The sequence below is a fragment of the Eublepharis macularius genome, chromosome 1 (assembly GCF_028583425.1).
Source record: "Eublepharis macularius isolate TG4126 chromosome 1, MPM_Emac_v1.0, whole genome shotgun sequence".
In the NCBI taxonomy this organism is placed as follows: Eukaryota; Metazoa; Chordata; class Lepidosauria; order Squamata; family Eublepharidae; genus Eublepharis; species Eublepharis macularius.
The window spans coordinates 142190168-142207999 of record NC_072790.1 but is presented as its reverse complement, the minus strand read 5'-3'; the positions used below and the strand labels follow the sequence as shown (position 1 = coordinate 142207999).

Below are 17832 nucleotides of genomic sequence, written 5' to 3'. Positions count from 1 at the left end.
CTCCTTGGGAGTACAGAAAGTGACGCCATCATGTTGAGGGTCATGTGGCAACATGATGACATAACTTCTGGAAGTACAGGACATGTTGTCATGGTCACAGCAATGGGGTAAGTTCCCCACCAGTCATCTGAGCAGCAGAAGGGGAACAAGTCAGGGGAAGGTGGATGGAAAGCCTAGCTATTGCTCAACCCAGACAACAGATGACCTTTTCAGAACTGGGGGGGGGTAGTCCAGAGCTCGCAATCTATATATGCAGCAGAATGAGGTGGTAATGAGGTGACAGAATGCTGAAGTGGAAGGATGTATGACTTCAGACTGCTGGTAAAGGAGATTACATTTTCTAAGTTCTCCTGTATTAATATTTCCCTGATGTATTTTCTATTTACTATTATATAGGGAGATATGAAAATGTTGCTTGTCTCACCTGTAGTTTGAAGCAGCAAGCCAGTTTTACTGCCTAATTCTACTACATGTATAGACCAGGCTTTACAAAGTAATTTTGGCGGCCAATAAATGCACTTTAGAAAGAGGACTGCAGCACTGTGAATGTGCTTTGAGCTGTGTAATGCATGTGTGACTGTAAACATATGCATGAATCCAATACTTAATTGAATGATACAGCCACTTTCCCTCCTCTTTCAATCATTTGGCTTCAAGGGGAAGAAGAAAGAAATATTTTTCAAGCAAAATGTAAAGTAGTATTTTACAGTATGCAATGAAAGTATACTATTCTTATATAATTACTAGGCACTCAGATACTGACTGATAGTTTTGGTATATACAGCTCTGGCAAGGCATTTTTGCTATAAAGTTCTCTTAATGTAGCTTCTTTTCTGGAGCTACAGTGAAATGAATGAAAGGGCACAGAGAATGCATCTTTGATCTATCAATTGTATTTCTATCCACTCTTCCTCCAAGTAGCTCAGCATATATGTTTCTCCCTCTCAGCTGCACAATTCTGTAAGGTAAGTTATCCTGAAAGGAAGTGATTCAGTGGCTCAAAATGAAGAAGTGAAATCCATGGCTATGTGGGGATTTGAATCTGGATCTTCCCCATCTTAGTCTGACATTTATTTAATTACTTAGTTTATCTAAAACATTTTGGTGTACAGCTCTGCATATTCTTAATCTGTTTCTATCCACCACACACACACACACACACACTCGCATTGTATATCCTACTCTCCGTAAAGCATCCCAGTACCACTTGTTTATAGAGTGAGGAGAAATTTTACTTTGCTAAGAATTTATATAAAAATGCAGCATAATCAGATTCTGGGATACTGTCCACATGGGTTTACTGAAGTTTATCCTCTTTGAGGGGAGGGGGGGGAATTAAGATATGCAGTTAAGCTAGCTAAAAAGTGGGTGATTAATAACAAGATAATGCAGAGACTCCTCAGTAATCCCTACAGAGATTCTTGGAATGATTTGTTTTTATAAGAATGTAGCCACAGTTTTGTAATCCACTGAACTATTTTTTGCAGACTGACTATTGATCTGCTATGCCTATGAAGGATATGTAAGAAAGAAAACAGTGGTAAAAGTGGTATGCAGCTTAACAGGATTCACTGGCAATATGTAAACCAGATGGAACAAAGTCCCTGCAACCAAGACTTTAAGTCCTAGTGGAGCCAATTATACACTTCATGTACTTTCTGGGACAGATGAACAGAAATCCTGTAATTCAGCTTTCAGAGGTGACTGCAAAATAAATCTTACTACACCTTTTTGCTTTGAGTATATTCATAATAGGAAATTCAATCTTCGCTAAAGCCCATGTGGCAAGTATATTCTCATCTGCACAAGTTATACTTCAATAACATAACTGACTTATAGTACAATCCTAAACAGAATTATATCTTTCTAAATACATTGACATTGAAGGGCATAGAAGGTTGTCACCTATGTGCTATGTCAGACTGCTTTTTGGCTAATGAATCACACCAGATAACTATTTGGGTTAGGAATGGCCACAACTTTATTGATTACAGCTGGATGGAGCATTGGCCTGGCATCTGGGCATGGATCCCCATTGGCATTGGAGGCTTGGCTGCTGACCAATGCATCACTCGCCAGCCTCCCGCTGGCGCACGGCACATGTTGTTCCATTGCTGGCCCTGCCTGGTGACCCTTGCTTCCAGATCCATTGGGGTGAGCAGTCCCAGAGGCCCACTCACCCTGTTGGGATCTGGCCCAATGACTCAAAATTGCCACAGGAGGAAGGCCAGAGGCCTGACTCCCGCCAACATTCCAGCTGCTGCAACCAAGAAAGGTGGAGCCACCCCCACCACCAGGGTTCCCAACTTTGATGCCCAGGGAAAGGTAAAAAACCCGGCCAATCTGTCCCCTTGTGGAAAAAATTCCTTCCTAGTCCCCGAAGGTGACCAACACAAATGGCCCTGGGGATCTCTGCTGGGACCCCCAGGGGCCCATTCGCATCCCCTGAGCCAGCTGTTCTGGTTGTCCTCATCACGGTGTCAACAGCCACACGCTGTCTTTCCCCGGGGGATGCTGTGCTTGCAACTGGATCACACAATGTTAGTATATTCTCTTCTGACATAACCCACATATGCTCTGGAAACCCATCTGCCAATGGCTTTTATACGGTCAGCGGACAACACTGCCTTGGCCGCTGTGGTTGCTGGTCCAATGCAGAATGAGTGGGAGCCATACTTGGCTGGTGGGAGGCCTGCCGCACTCAGGCTGGACCTCAGGACAGCTGTGAACTGGTACCTTGTGAGTAGCCTGCCGTTGGTGTGCACCAGAAGTTGGCTGGATGTGGTTGGATGCCTGTGCAGGTACTCCCTGACCACCTGGACTGGGCAAGGGAGCCCCTGCCCCACAGCGTGGAGCCATACCACTGCTCCACACCCCTGCTGGTCAGCCTTGGACTGCCGGACCTTGATCAGCAACCCACCATCCCCGAGCGAGATATCCCCCCGTGCTAACGCCCTGTTGGTCTGGTCCCCGTCTGACGCCGCCGCCAGCTCATTCACATGGAATGCCCTGTAGAATACAAAGCAGAAGGCTTCCCTGAACAGCGTGACCTCGAAGGATGAGCGGCATATTGCACCCAGCTGCCCCAATATGACCCATAAGATGTCAGCCGTGATGGGCCGCTGGGAGTCCCGGCAAGGAGGCTCCTGGCAGGCCCAACCCACCATGGACCTGTGGGCCAAGAAGCTGCCGGTTGGGTCCACCTACCCTGTCATTTTGCAGAAGAACAATATGGCCACCACGTGGGTCCTGATGGTCTTGGATGCGTATCCCGCTTCATCCATTCGTGCCAGGTACTCCAAGAGAACCTCCTCCATCACCTCCCCTTCCATCCGGCCAGGCCGCTCAGAGAGGAATGCCGAAAATGGCATGACAGCTGCCCCGTACACCCGCCTGGTCGTTGGAGCCAGCAAATTCAAAACTCCTTCCTGGATCCAACGTTCTCAAGTTCCCACAGCTCCTCCACAGCTCCCCCACAGCTGGGTGTTGTTCGACGTTTGGTGCCATCTCCCGAAACCTGTCTGCCTGAAAGCTAGAAAGGGCGTCCACTATGTCATTGTCCACCTCAGGTATGTGGCATGCTCCAAACATGATGTTGTGCTGCAAATATAGGAGTACCAGTTTGTGCACCAGCTGCATTACATGCTCCGACGTGAAGTCTGCTGTTTCACCACTCGCACCACCACTTGGTTGTTGCACAAAAATAGAACCTTCCTGTTGCGGAACTGATCAGTCTAGAGTACTACCGCGACCAGGATGGGAAAGAGCTCCAAGAACATGAGGTTCCTGGGAATGCGCCCCCCCCCCATTAAGGTCACCTCTGAATGCACCAACGGCCCTCCCAGTACACATCAAAACCCACGTCCCCCCGCGGTGTCTGAGTGCACTTGGAGAGATGCCCGTAGGTCAAGAGGCTCACACCACCAGGAGACGCCGATATAATCATTCAGTAAGGTGTCCCAGATTTGCAGGTCTGCTTTCAGCTTCTCGGTAATCTGAATGTGGTGATGTGGCGCCATCACGCTGGCTGTTGCTCTGACCAGTCGAGTGCAAAAAGGCCTCCCTGGTGTCACCACCCTGCATGCAAAGTTCAGGCTGCCCAGGAGTAATTGCACCTCCTGCAGTGTCTTCTTCTTAGCCTTGAGCATAGCTGTCACCTTCTCCTGTAGGCCTTTCAGCTTCTTGAGGGGCAGTCTGCAGGTACACTGCACAGAGTCTATCTCTATCCCCAAGAATGAAAGGCAGGTGGAGGGACCCTGGGTCTTCTCTTGGGCCAGTGGAACACCTAACTCTGCGGCCAACCCTTGGGAACAGACACAGGAGCCTCTGGCATTCGCCACTGCCCGCCAGCCCCGCTATGAAAAAATCATCCAGATAATGAGAGATGAATGGGGAGCAAGCTAGATCTTTCAGTGCCCACTCAAGGAACCTGCTGAAGGTCTTGAAGGCCAAGCAGGCCACAGCACAACCTATAGGCATGGCCTTGTGTACATACCACTTGTCCTGGAAGTTGAACCCCAGGAGGCACCAGTCTTCCCAGTGAACAGGCAGTAGGCAGAAGTCGGATTGTATGTCACACTTGGCCATGAGTGTGCCATGGCTGCAGGCCCGTACCAGATTTATGGCCTGATCAAAAGAGGCATAGCGCACTGTGCAGGGTTTGGGGGGAATCGCATCATTCATGGAGGTGCCCTTCGGGTAGGAAAATGGTGCATCAGGTGGAACTCTCCTGGTGCCTTCTTCTGGACCATGCCAAGCAGGGAGACTCTCAATCGAAAGAGCTGGCCACTCGTCCAGCGCTCACCTCCTTTTGTATCTTAGACGCCACCACATCCGGGATATCCATGCCGATTTCAAGTTGGGAACATCTGTGGCCACCCGCGGGTCCATGTAAGGGATTCTGAACCCTTCCGTGAACCCCTCCCAAAGCATTGTGGCAGCCATCCAGTTGGTGTATCACTGCAGCTGTGGTTGCAGTGCGGCCAGGGAGACTGGCGTCCAGGCAAGAGAATGCCAGCCCCCCCTTGTCAGCTGCCTCACTTCTTCCCTGGACCTGTGGCATCACCCTGGTCTCCTCCTGTTGCTGTTCGGCTCCCTTCATCCCTTTTTCCTCCACTCTCCGCTGTTCCCCCTCAAAAGGGCCACTGTGATCCAGAACCCCTGGGGCAATCCTGCCTGGGGTGGCAGCCATGGTAGTCCTCACACACGTGATCGAAGCAGCACCTTGTCTTTCAGCAGCCCCTCACATTGAATTCCCAGCATGGCCATTTGATGGCATATTGCCTGTACCCCGAACCCTCAGCCCAGGGCTGTTTCCCTGCACCCCTGCCATTTAGAGCTTGTTGCCAACCCATGCTGTCCGGCTGGTCACAACAGTTGAGTTCGTTACTGGAGGCCTTCTTCCGGAAGGTTTCATCATATTACAGGGCTGCCCGCTCGCCTGAGGTGGCCTTTATGTGCATCACCTCCCTCATGTGCATGGTGAGATGTCAAGCATGCTTGGAGTATGCCGCCTGTACCACCCCAGCATACTCGCAGTACCCCAGGACCCAATTAGTGAAGGTGCACTCAGCCGGTCGCTCCCTGTCATGTCATCTTTGCTTCCTGGGGGATCCACTGTTCCCCACTGGCTCCTCTGATTGCAGCAAGGTGAACACGTCCACATAGTACCCATTCAGAATGCGCTCCCCCCCCCGGACTTCCTGTTTGGGATCCATGGAGGTCTAACGCAGCTCCACTTGCGGAGCTGACCGGACTGCCGTTTTAACCGGCCGGCGGGGTGAAAATAGCCCGCGGCCGACTGCTCTCAGGCGGGGAGCAGGCAAAGAACGCTCAAGACCCTAGGGTGAGCTAGATCTCGGACGAGGGGGGGCTCTATACAACGAGTCTTCCCCCGATCCTTGAGGTCCCACCTTGCGACGGGTCGGCTATAATCTCTGCGGCAGTTTTGGGGCCAATTCGGCTGGCATAAGATCTACATACCCAAGCATCGATTGGGGGAAGAAGCTGAGAGGGGAACTTAAAATCGAAACAGCGATTACAACCCGAGAAAAGTGAAGAGAAGGTAAAGATCATTATCTTCTGAGACGGGACAGATTGATAAAAACAGAGAGGAAAAAAAGTAGATTTTTAAACTGCAACAGACTAGTGAAAAGGAGGGGAAGACTCGGCAGGAATCGAATTTAAAAAGAGACTAAGTTTAAAGAAGTTATTAAAGAAATGGGACTATTGTTTTGAATACCTGTGGCTTTGGAGCTGTGAGAAAAAGACACCATCGCGAGATCTGCTGTGGGAAGACGGGAGACAGGAAGTGCGTAATAACAATAGAGTGGCTGGAGAGAAGCGGCCCTTGCTGGAGGGCAGGAAGTAGGGAATCACCATTTTTGAAAGGGGAAGGGTCGCGGCTTCAGCGGAAGAGGAAGTAGGCCATCTTGGATTACAAAATCATAGAGAAACCATAGAGAAAAGACGCCCGACATTTTGGACTCTTTAAAATTTAATTTCTATAAGAAGACCGGGACATTTAAAATAGAAAAACGTTAAATTTTACGCCACGGAGTTAAGGAAGAGAGCGGATTCGTGGGAGCGAGCTAAAGCAAGCCCCACGATGTCAAAAAAAGAGTGGCAATCGGCAATAGAAAACCTGGATAAAAACCTGGACAAAAAACTTTTAGATATGATTAAAGAACTTAAGGACACGAAATTGGAGCTGATAAAAGAGGTTAAAGAGGTTACACAGACAGTAAAATCGGAGCTGTCAGAAGTGAAAAAAGGTATGGAAACAATACGAAGTGAATTACAAGGAACGCAGCAGAGAGTTAAAACAGTAGAAGACGCGATGGAGAATTTAGCAGACACGCAACAAACAGAGATGAGATTGGTGAAGGGGAGAATGTCAGTTGCAGAAACTAAACATATGGAGAAGCAGCTACGTTTTCGTGGCTTGCCAGAAGTGGAAGGAAAGTCAGCGCAAGAACAGATGACTGAGGTGTTGGCTGAGTACCTGGGGAAGGAGGAGGAGGAAGTTGTGGCTATCCTAGATGTGGCATACCGTGTGAATTCGAGAATAGCAACCCAGAGGAAACTACCAAGAGATGTGATTGTGCAGTTTACAACACGAAATATGAAAGAGAGGATTGTGACAAAACAGTTTCAAGATCCATTGGAGATTGATGGCAAGACGATTATTATAATGAAGGAACTGCCCAGATCAGTGTTACTGGACCGGAAAAAATATAAAGTGCTAATTCAGATTTTGAAGGACATGAAAATCAGGTACAGATGGGAGTTACCGGAAGGAGTGTCCTTTGAGTTTGGAGGGGCCAAAAAACGCATCAGATCTGAGCGAGAGATGGAGCGATTTATTAAGGACAATGAAAAAGACTTACCAACAAGATCATGAGTATGGAGTGTAAAGTATTATCTTGGAATGTAAATGGACTAAACTCACCGAATAAGAGGAAAAATACTTTTCACTGGCTACTAAAACAAAAATGTGACATTGTTTGTTTGCAAGAGACCCATATCAGAAAGCAGGATGTAAAATATTTAAAATCTGGAAAATTGGGCAAAGAATATGTAGCGGCCTCCAACAAGAAAAAAAGAGGAGTGGTGTTGTACATAAAAGAGGAGCTACAGCCAAAATTTGTTATGAGAGATGTGGAAGCTAGATTTGTAGCAGTGGAATGTATTTGGAATTTAAAGAGAGTGTTGGTAGTCGGACTTTATGCACCTAACGGTGCAAAAGAAAGCTTCTTTGAGGATTTAAGGAAGCATTTAGACGATCTTGCATACGACCAGATAATTCTTGCTGGAGACTTCAATGGAGTGACAGACTTGGAACTAGACAAAAAGACTACAACGGCACAAAAGAAAAGAGGACTATTACCAAAGCTTTTTTTTGAGTTGATTCAACAAGAGACTCTTGAAGATGTATGGAGGAGAGAATATCCTAAAAGCAGACAGTTTACTTTTTATTCTGCAAGGCATTCTACATTATCAAGAATTGATATGATCTGGGCCTCAAAAGACTTAGCATTATGGACTAAGGAGGTAGAAATAATGCCTATGGTAGGCTCAGATCACAACCCAATTATGTGGAAATTTGGAAAAAAGAGAAAAAGGAAAGCATGGAGAATAAATGAGGACTTGTTACAGGAAAGAGAGAATATGGAAATACTGAGAAGAGAGACAAAGTTTTTTATACAATACAACGTGAATAAAGAAGTACCAACCAATAAAGTTTGGGATGCTTACAAGGCGGTTGTAAGGGGCATACTAATGGACTTAAATGGTAGAGCAAGAAAGAAGAAAGAGGAGAAAAGACAAGAGATTGAGGAGAAAATAAAAGCCAAAGAAATACAGCTAAAAAAGAGACCAGGGAAAAAGAAGGTATACCAGGAAATTAAAATACTTCAAGAACAGCTAACAGCAATGAGCAATAAAGAATTGGAGTGGAATCTCAAAAGACTGAATCAAAAAGCGTTTGAGGGTGCTAATAAACCTGGGAAGTACCTGGCATGGCAATTGAAGAAGAAAAGGGAAAAGAAGATAATAAATAAAATTTGCGAAGATAACAAAACGTATTTGGAGCAGGCTACCATTAGTAGAGCCTTTTATAAATTTTACGCTAAGCTGTATAATAAAAAAGAAGTAAACAAAGAATCAATAGCGTCATATTTGGAGAAAACCAAACTTCCAGAAATCTCGGAAGCTTGGAGAAATAAGTTGAATAGTGAAGTAACTGACGAGGAAATAAGTAAGGCAATACAATCTGCAAATCTAGGAAAGGCGCCAGGGCCAGATGGACTTACGGCTAAATTCTATAAGACAATGGCTAATGAACTGGCACCATTCCTAAAAGAGGTGATGAATGGGGTTTTAAGGGATCAAAGGATTCCAGAAACTTGGAGTGAAGCGAATATATCATTGATCCCAAAAGAGGGCCAAGACCTGACTAATGTGAAAAATTATAGACCTATATCGCTACTCAACAATGACTATAAAATTTTTGCGAAGATATTGGCGGAGAGATTGAAGGGGTGGCTCTCGGAAGTCATAGAGGAGGAACAAGCAGGCTTTTTGCCAGACAGACAAATAAGAGACAACTTAAGGACAGTGATCAATGCTATTGAATATTATGACAAGCGTTGTGACAAAGAGGTTGGTTTCTTCTTTGTTGACGCTGAAAAAGCGTTTGACAATTTAAACTGGGACTTTATGTTTGCCACTATGGAAAAGCTACAATTGGGAGAAAGATTCATCAGAGCAATTAAGGAAATTTATAGAGACCAGACTGCAGCAATTGTGGTGAATGATGAATTGACCAAGAAATTGACGATAAGTAAAGGAACAAGACAAGGTTGCCCGTTATCTCCATTGTTGTTCATTTTAGTATTGGAGATTCTGATGATACAAATACGACAAGATGATGAAATTCGTGGAATAAAAATAAAGGACTATTCATACAAGGTCAGAGCATTTGCGGATGACATAATGTTAATTGTAGAGGACCCATTGGAGAACATGCCAAGAGTGATAGATAAGATCAAGGAGTTTGGAGACTTGGCAGGTTTCTTCATTAACAAAAAGAAGTCAAAGATATTATGCAAAAATATGACTAAGCAGAAACAACAATTGTTAATGGAAACAACGGATTGTGAAGTAACAAGTAAAGTGAAATATTTGGGAGTCGAATTAACTGCAAAGAACATAGATCTATTCAAAAACAATTATGAAAAACTATGGACTCAGATAGAGAGAGACTTGATTAAATGGAATAGATTGAATTTGTCATGGTTGGGCAGGATTGCAGCAGTTAAGATGAATGTGTTACCAAGAGTAATGTTTTTGCTACAGACAATACCAATCATCAGAGACTCCAAACAATTTGAAAAATGGCAGAGGAAAATATCAGATTTTGTTTGGGCAGGCAAGAAGCCTCGAGTGAAAGTGAAAGTTTTACAAGATGCAAAGGAAAGAGGCGGAATGCAACTGCCCAATCTGAGACTTTATCATGATGCAATCTGCCTAGTTTGGTTGAAAGAATGGATGACATTAAAGAACAAGAAACTATTAGCCCTAGAGAGATATAAAAAAATATTTGGATGGCACGCATATTTATGGCATGACAAAGTAAAGGTCAACTCGATGTTCCTGCATCACTTTGTTCGGAGAAGTCTATACATAATCTGGAAGAAGTACAGAATTTATCTACAAGAAGGAACCCCTTTGTGGGTGGTTCCATATGAGGTGATAGACCCGAGAGCTGTTGATAATGAACAACAATGTTTAACGTATAAAGAAATAACTAAAACTGAAGCATCCAAACTTAGAATAAAGACACAAGAGGAACTATCACCTAACTACGATTGGTTCCAGTATGGACAGATCAGAGACTTATATAATTCGGACTCTGTAAAGGGAGGTATACGAATAGAGAATTCGGAACTAGAGCAGACCCTTCTTAAAGAAGATAAGAAAAGAATATCCAAGGTATACCAAGTACTGTTGAAGTGGTATACCGAGGATGAGATAGTTAAAACACAAATGGTGAAATGGGCTATAAACTTTAATAAAGAAATAACAATGGAGGCATGGGAATACTTGTGGAAAACTACAATGAAGACAACGACATGTATTAATATTAAAGAGAACATTTATAAAATGATCTATCGTTGGTACATGACACCAAAGAAGATTGCGCTAGGGAATTTGAATACTTCTAATAAATGCTGGAAATGTAAGAAGCATGAGGGCTCCCTCTATCATATGTGGTGGTCGTGTGAGGTAGCCAGGCAGTACTGGGGGGAAATAATAAGAGAAATGAGTGAAATTTTACAATTTCAAATTAGTAAGAACCCAGAACTCCTGCTACTGAACTTGGGAATGGAGGGAATTCCAGCCCAACACAGGACGTTGATATTTTATATGACAGCAGCAGCTAGACTTTTGTATGCGCAAAAATGGAAAGTACAAGAAGTGCCAACTATTGAAGATTGGACTTACAAATTGCTGTATATGGCTGAAATGGACAAGATGACAAGAAAATTGAGAGATCTGGACTCAGGGCAGTTCAACACAGACTGGGAGAAGCTGAAACAATACCTGGAGAAGAAATGGGAGGTGGGAGGAAAACTGTGGCAGTTTGAGAACTACTGAAGTATTGAAGTAGAGGGGGGAGACTTTACCGGGGGGAGAAGAGATAAATGTGAATTAATAAGCAGTCAGATTAATAGATTGACATATATATAGATATATATAGGTTAACAAACAGAACATAGAGAAAATAATTAATTATAAGGACTAAATATAAGGAGCGATTAACTAACAATATTTTCTTTTTTTTCTGACAAGTTTTGTACCAAACTGAATGTCTGAAGATATAGATGGGTCAAATTGATTGACTACGTGAGGAGAGATATATAGAACTATTATAAAAAGATAGAATGAGTAATATATATAGAGAATAAGTCAAATTGTTTGATATAAACGAATGTATGATCTATATGGTTTATGATATATAGAAATACCTGAAATTGAAAAATTGGGATAAATTGTTTATCTAAGATGGAAACAAAGGCTTACAGTTTGGGCATATAATGTTAAAAATAGTTAAGGATGTACTGCTTAGAATAATGGAGAATATATATTTGTTTTAGATAGAGGAAGCTAATAAAAGTAAGGGAAAGGGGACAAAGGGTTGGAAAGCTGTTGGAAGTCAACAAAAAGGGGGGGGAAGGGAGGGGGTTAGAGATGAAAAAATTGGGGAAAATTGAATGTAAATGTGGAAATAATGGATTCTAACCCAATAAAAATTTTTCAAAAAAAAAAAACAGAATGCGCTCCCCCATCTGAGTGGGCTGGTGATACCCTATGGGAGCCTCACCGAGGCCCACCGGCGGTGGGGATTCTCTGTGGTGAGCTGAATGGGGGTGATCCCATGCCACCCGTGCCCCAGCGTTGGCTCTCCCCCAGTGTCGGCGGTGCCGGGCCCAATATGCCAGCCCTGGGACATGGGCCGTTGTCTCCCAGTAATTCCGTGCCTTTCTTTCCCAGTCCTCATCCCCTGATGATTCAATTCTCGACGCCCTGGATGATGAAGAGCTGCAGCTCTGGCTCCTCCGCCGAGCCCTGTATGACCTTCGTCCAGAGACCCAGGACCAACCCCGTCTCTGTTTCCGCTCCATGTCGCTCTCCCATACCGCAAAAGGGCTTGCAAGGTCCACCTCTTCCTCCCACTCGACTGGCTAGATCCTGGAACTAGAACTTGGTGCCATCCTGCAAAAGATAAAAGGAAAAAACCGCTCGCACCTGCGAGGTGGTCGCATGAGCCCATGCCACTTTGAAAAGATTAACAGAGGTGGTATGCCATTGCCTGCCTCCACAATCCTGTACTCTGGAGGAGGCCCCCCCATCCACTTACTAGCCAAGGCCGACCCTGGTTCGCTCCCGAGGCCGCTGCATGGGCCCATGCTGCCTCAGGAAAACTAGCAGGGGTGATGTTCCATTGCCTGCCTCTGCAACACCGGCCTCTGCAGAAAGTTTCTCATCCATTTCATGGCCAATGCCGTCCCCACTAGCTCCAAGATCTGCCGGGGTCAGACTTCCGCAGGTCTGTCCAGGCCAAAGGGGGGGGGGCTCATGCAGTCACCGCTGTGGCCAGGGCCAAGCTGTGGCTGGCTGCCCCTGTGCACCAAGGGCTCCCCGGCCATGGAGGCCCCAGTAGGCTGGGGCCTGGTCCCATAGGCCAGGTGGCCACCCCATCAAGATCTCAGATAGGCCCCGCCTGTGCCCAGTACTGGGCCCCAGAGAGCCACACCACCAGTGCAGGCCCTGGACCAGGCAGTCCCGCCTGCACCGTGGCCTGAGAAGGCCCTGTGGGCCTGGGCGGCTCCCAGTACATGCTGCACCAAGGGAACAGGCAGTGGGATGGCCATCCCACTGCAGCAAGGAAGGCTTCCTAGCCAGCCCGTGCTGCCACCCAGGAAGGCCACCAAGGCCCCAGTGGCCGTGGCATGTGCTGGGCCTCCTGTACGGGTGGTGGCCTGGGCAGCCCCCCTGCACCACGGTGAGGAAGGCCCCGAGAGCCCTCTCGTGCCTGGGCCCAGGAAGGTCCTGAGGCCCGGGTGACTGCAGCGCACGCTGGGTCACCTGCATGGGTAGCAAGCCAGGCAGCCCCACCCGCACCACGTCCAGGAGAAAGGCCCCCGTGCCAGCCTGCACCACCAATCGGGAAGCTCCCCAAGGCCCTGGCTGCCGTGGTATCTCTGCTGCCTTCTCTTAGCAGCATCCAAAATCCTTCTCCCCCTCTCACTGTCTCCAATGGACTCCAACTGTCCCTGGCTCATCATTCCACACCCTCTCATTGGTTGTTTCTCAGGAGAGGCAGACAATTTCAGCTGGAGGCAGTCCTGTTTGTCACACAAATTGCCTAGACCTCCCAACCCCGCTCCCCAAAGAAAGGCTAGCTCTGGTTGGTGTGTGTGTGAACTCAGAAAATATTGGAGGTGTGTCACATGTTGAGTACCTGCAAGAATTACTGGCCAGGTATGGGAAGATTACTATGCAGAAGTGAATTTGAATGGACACCCTGCTGAAATCACAACACATAGTTAGATTCACTGAATTTATCTTCTGGCCATGCTAACAGCCTGTGGAGTCTGAGGCAAATCCAAAAGAAATCAAATCTGGATCAGAGAGTAACCAGCAACAGTAGCAGGGTAAGAAGTGAATATATCTCAAATGTCAGAAGAAAGAGGTGAATTCTGTAGTGGCCAGATTTGTTTGGTGGTGCCTGGATTTTTATGCTGTTGGTATAATTGTTTATTAATATTGGTTTTATGCTACTTGTAATAATGTTTTATTGTATTTTAATAATATATTTTGTTGGAAGCCACTCTGAGCCCACTCGTGGGAAGGGCGGGGTATACGGAGAATAAAATAAACAAACAAAAAAATGCATCTCAGATATCAGAGAACCAGTTTACTAGCAGCGGTCATAATCAAGGTGAAACTACACAAATCAGACCACAGATCTCTTAGTATCTTCAACAGTGAAATTTAAGAACACAGGTACCTATGGCTTTGCCTTTTGAAACCACCACCCCATGATTGTATTAGCTTTGTATTACCCAAACTTTACTCATCTTTATTTTATCAAGTCTAAGAACAGCCTTTGTAGAACATTGTTTCAACAGGCAACAGTTTGGCCCTGGTCTTTTTACTGACTCTGGGAAGAACCAATGACAGATGTACGAGCATCTCATCTGCTTTGATCTGCAAATACTCCAGGATCTGGGAGAGTTCCCATAATAACAGAAGTTACTCCAATGTAGTGCAAAGCTTGGGAGCTTCGTCTCTTCCCCCTGGTGGAGGCAGGTTCTGGCCCTGGGTGCCGGCTGGGGTGGCTGGACAGCTGTCTCCCGGCTGCCTGCCGTCGCTTCCTCCCGGCAAGTCCGGGGGCTGTGCCTCAGACCCCGGACAGCTATAAGACAAAAGTCTGAGGTAACATATTTTTGATGAACTCTGTGTTTTGATATTGCAAGTCACCTACTGGGTTGAGCATTTATTCAGATTTACAATGTACTGTCTAAAGACAGTAATATCAACATTGAGGAGAGTAGTTGTTCAGTCCATGTTTCTTTTTTGGAAACTGTGGTCTATGTGTTGAAATACCCACACTTAATTTTACTCTCCTGTCCTATCTTCACAAAACTCCTTTGGATTATTAAAATGAGACTCTCTTCCTCAGATTAAACAGCTGTGCTTTTCTGCCAGGGTACTGTGCTTGAGAAGGAGCAAATCTTATATGTGAGGGAGCTGCAGGCTGATTTTTTTTGCCATTTCTATATCTGTATTTCTTTAAAAGCTTGAAACAGCAGAATGCTAATGTGAAGCTGATTCACATAGCAATTACTAGCTCAGCATCATGCTAATTTTCTGTAATGGCATCGAAAAGGTTGTTGTAGGAGTGCAGCTGCCAGAGAATCTGATGCTTTATCAGCTTACCAAGCTTTTGAAAGAAGGCAGCCTAAGCAATGACTGGGACCTGGAATGAAATTTTTATCCTTATAACTATTATTAAGTATTTATTAAACCAACCCCACAGTTGGTGTTTCCTGTCAAAGCAGTACATAGGTACAGACTTGCTTAGGGCCAAAGCAGATGTGATAAAAATCATGGCTATCTATTAGTCTGTAAAAGATAAATTGCACAAGTGTGCACATGTCATTCAAACTGGAGCTATACTGGAAGGAGAGAAGGAATTTAACCCTTCAATCCCTGCTCAGTTTTACTTCTCCTTAGAACACTAAAAACAGTAATGACTCCCATCTTCTGCTTCAAGCCCACGCCCCCAGTAAATAAAAAGTACTGCTAAGAAATTTAAGGTACTGTCACCCCTCAATGCACTCAGAACACATGTTAGAGAAGAACAAGGCTGTGTGTTTTAGTCAGGATGTGAGAATAGGAGGTGTGCAAAGTCTTATGGAAAAAGTGAACTACAGAGAGATGTGAATAAAGGGAGAGAAGCAGTGCTATATAATGTTAGGAGATCCAGTTCCAGGCATAAGAGGCAGCAATATAGAAAATATTTATTTATTTATTTAACTTTTATTTTATTTATTTATTTATTGGATTTTTATCCCGCCCTCCTTGCAAGCGGGCTCAGGGCAGGTTGTATGTGTTATGTGCCGTCAAGTCATCTCCGACCTATGGCGACCCTATGAATGAAAGACCTCCAAAATGTTCTATCTCTAACAGACCTACTCAGATCCTGCAAACTGGAGGATGGGGCTTCTTTTATTGAGTCAAGCCATCTCGTTTTAGGTCTTCCTCTTTTCCTGCTGCCTTCTACTTTTCCTAGCATTATTGACTTTTCCAGAGAATGTTGTCTTCTCATGATCTGACCAAAGTACGATAGCTTTAGTCTTGTCATTTTAGCTTCTAAGGAGAATTCAGGCTTGATTTGATCTAATACCCTTGTCTTTTTGGCAAAACTCTCCTCCAGCACCACATTTCAAATGAATCAAATTTTTTCCTGTCAGCTTTCTTTACTGTCCAACATTCACATCTATACATGGCAATGGGGAATACCATAGTTTGGATTATCTTGATCTTGGTTCCCAGAGAGCCATCTTTATCTTTAAGGATCTTCTCTAGCTCCCTCACAGCTGCTCTTCCAAGTCTCAATCTTCTTCTGATTTCTTCATTGCAGTCTCCCTGTCTGTTGATGACTGAGCCAAGGAATAGAAAGTCTTGAACAACTTCAATTTCCTCATTGTCAACTTTAAAATTGAGTAGTTCCTCAGTAGTCATTACTTTTGTCTTCTTGATGTTCAGTTGTAATCCTGCTTTGGCACTTTCTCCTTTAACCTTCATTGGTAGTCGTTTCAAGTCTTCACTATTTTCTGCTAGTAATGTGGTGCCATCTGCATATCTCAGATTGTTAATGTTCCTCCCACCAATTTTCACTCCTGCTTCTTCTAGATCTAATCCAGCTTTCTTTATGATATACTCTGCATAGAGGTTGAACAGGTAGGGAGATAACATGCATCCTTGTCTGACACCCTTGCCAATTGGAAACCATTCTGTTTCCCCCATATTCTGTCCTGACACTAGCCTCTTGTCCAGAGTACAGGTTGCACATCAAAACAATCAGATGTTGTGGAACCCCCATTTCTTTTAAGACTCTCCATAGCTTTTCATGATCTACACAGTCAAAAGCTTTGCTGTAATCTATAAAATACAGGTTGATTTTCTTCTGAAATTCCCTGGTATGTTCCATTAGCCATCGTAAATTTGCAATGTGATCTCTGGTGCCTCTCCCTTTCCTGAATCCAGCTTGAACATCTGGCATTTCTCGTTCCATATATGGTAAGAGACTTTGCTGTATAATTTTGAGCATCACTTTACTTGCATGGGAAATTAACGCAATTGTCCAATAGATGCTGCACTCCTTGGCATCCCCTTTTTTGGGGATTGGAATATAGACTGAGCGTTTCCAGTCGGTGGGCAATTGCTTTGTTTTCCATATTTGTTGGCATATTCTTGTTAAGATTCTGATGGTCTCCATTTCTGTAGCTTGAAATAGCTCTATTTGTGTTCCATCTACTCCAGGTGCTTTGTTTCTCTCAATTGCTTTGAGTGCAGCTTTTACCTCACTTTCTAGGATTTCTGTTTCTTCATCAAAAGATTCTTCTTCGAAAGTATCTGTCATCTGTCCATCTCTTTTGTATAGTTCCTCAGTGTATTGCTTCCATCTTTCCTTTATTTTGTCCTGATCAGATACTGTATTTCCATATTGATCTTTCAGCATCCCAAGCCGTGGTTTGAATTTCCCTTTGATTTCTCAGATCTTTTGGAACAAGTCTCTTGTTCTTCCTTTTTTGTTGTTCTCTTCTATTTCTTTGCACTGGTTATTATAATAGATTTCTTTGTCTCTGCGTGCAAGCCGCTGAAAAGTTGCATTTAGAGTTTTGATCTTATTTCTGTTGCCCTTTGCTTTTGCTTCTCGTCTATCTTTCAATATTATAGTCTGGGGAAACACAATTACCAACAGTCACTACTCAGTTTTAGAAAAAATTCTTTAAATAGTGCAAAGTGCACAAATACAATACAACGATTATTATGATAATACAATATATGCAATGTCTGCCAGTCCAATTATATGAGAATCAACGCTCTATAATAAGAGTTCCAACTGGTGAGAAAGGAGTTCCAAGAGATGAAACTTTAACCATATATTTCCTTGGCTTATAGGTTGAAGACCATCAATCCAAGCAGAGAAATAAAGCTGAACGTGCCATTAGACATGCAGCCAAAGGGATTATG

At 44.6% G+C, this 17832-nt stretch overlaps 1 long non-coding RNA gene across 1 annotated transcript; it reads left to right on the top strand.

The window, feature by feature from the left end:
* The first annotated feature begins 294 nt into the window (after positions 1-294).
* Positions 295-13838, top strand: LOC129339813 (uncharacterized). Its single transcript, XR_008597993.1, has 3 exons — positions 295-321; positions 1488-1700; positions 12058-13838. It is a non-coding gene; the product is annotated as an uncharacterized LOC129339813 (long non-coding RNA).
* Positions 13839-17832: the final 3994 nt, after the last annotated feature.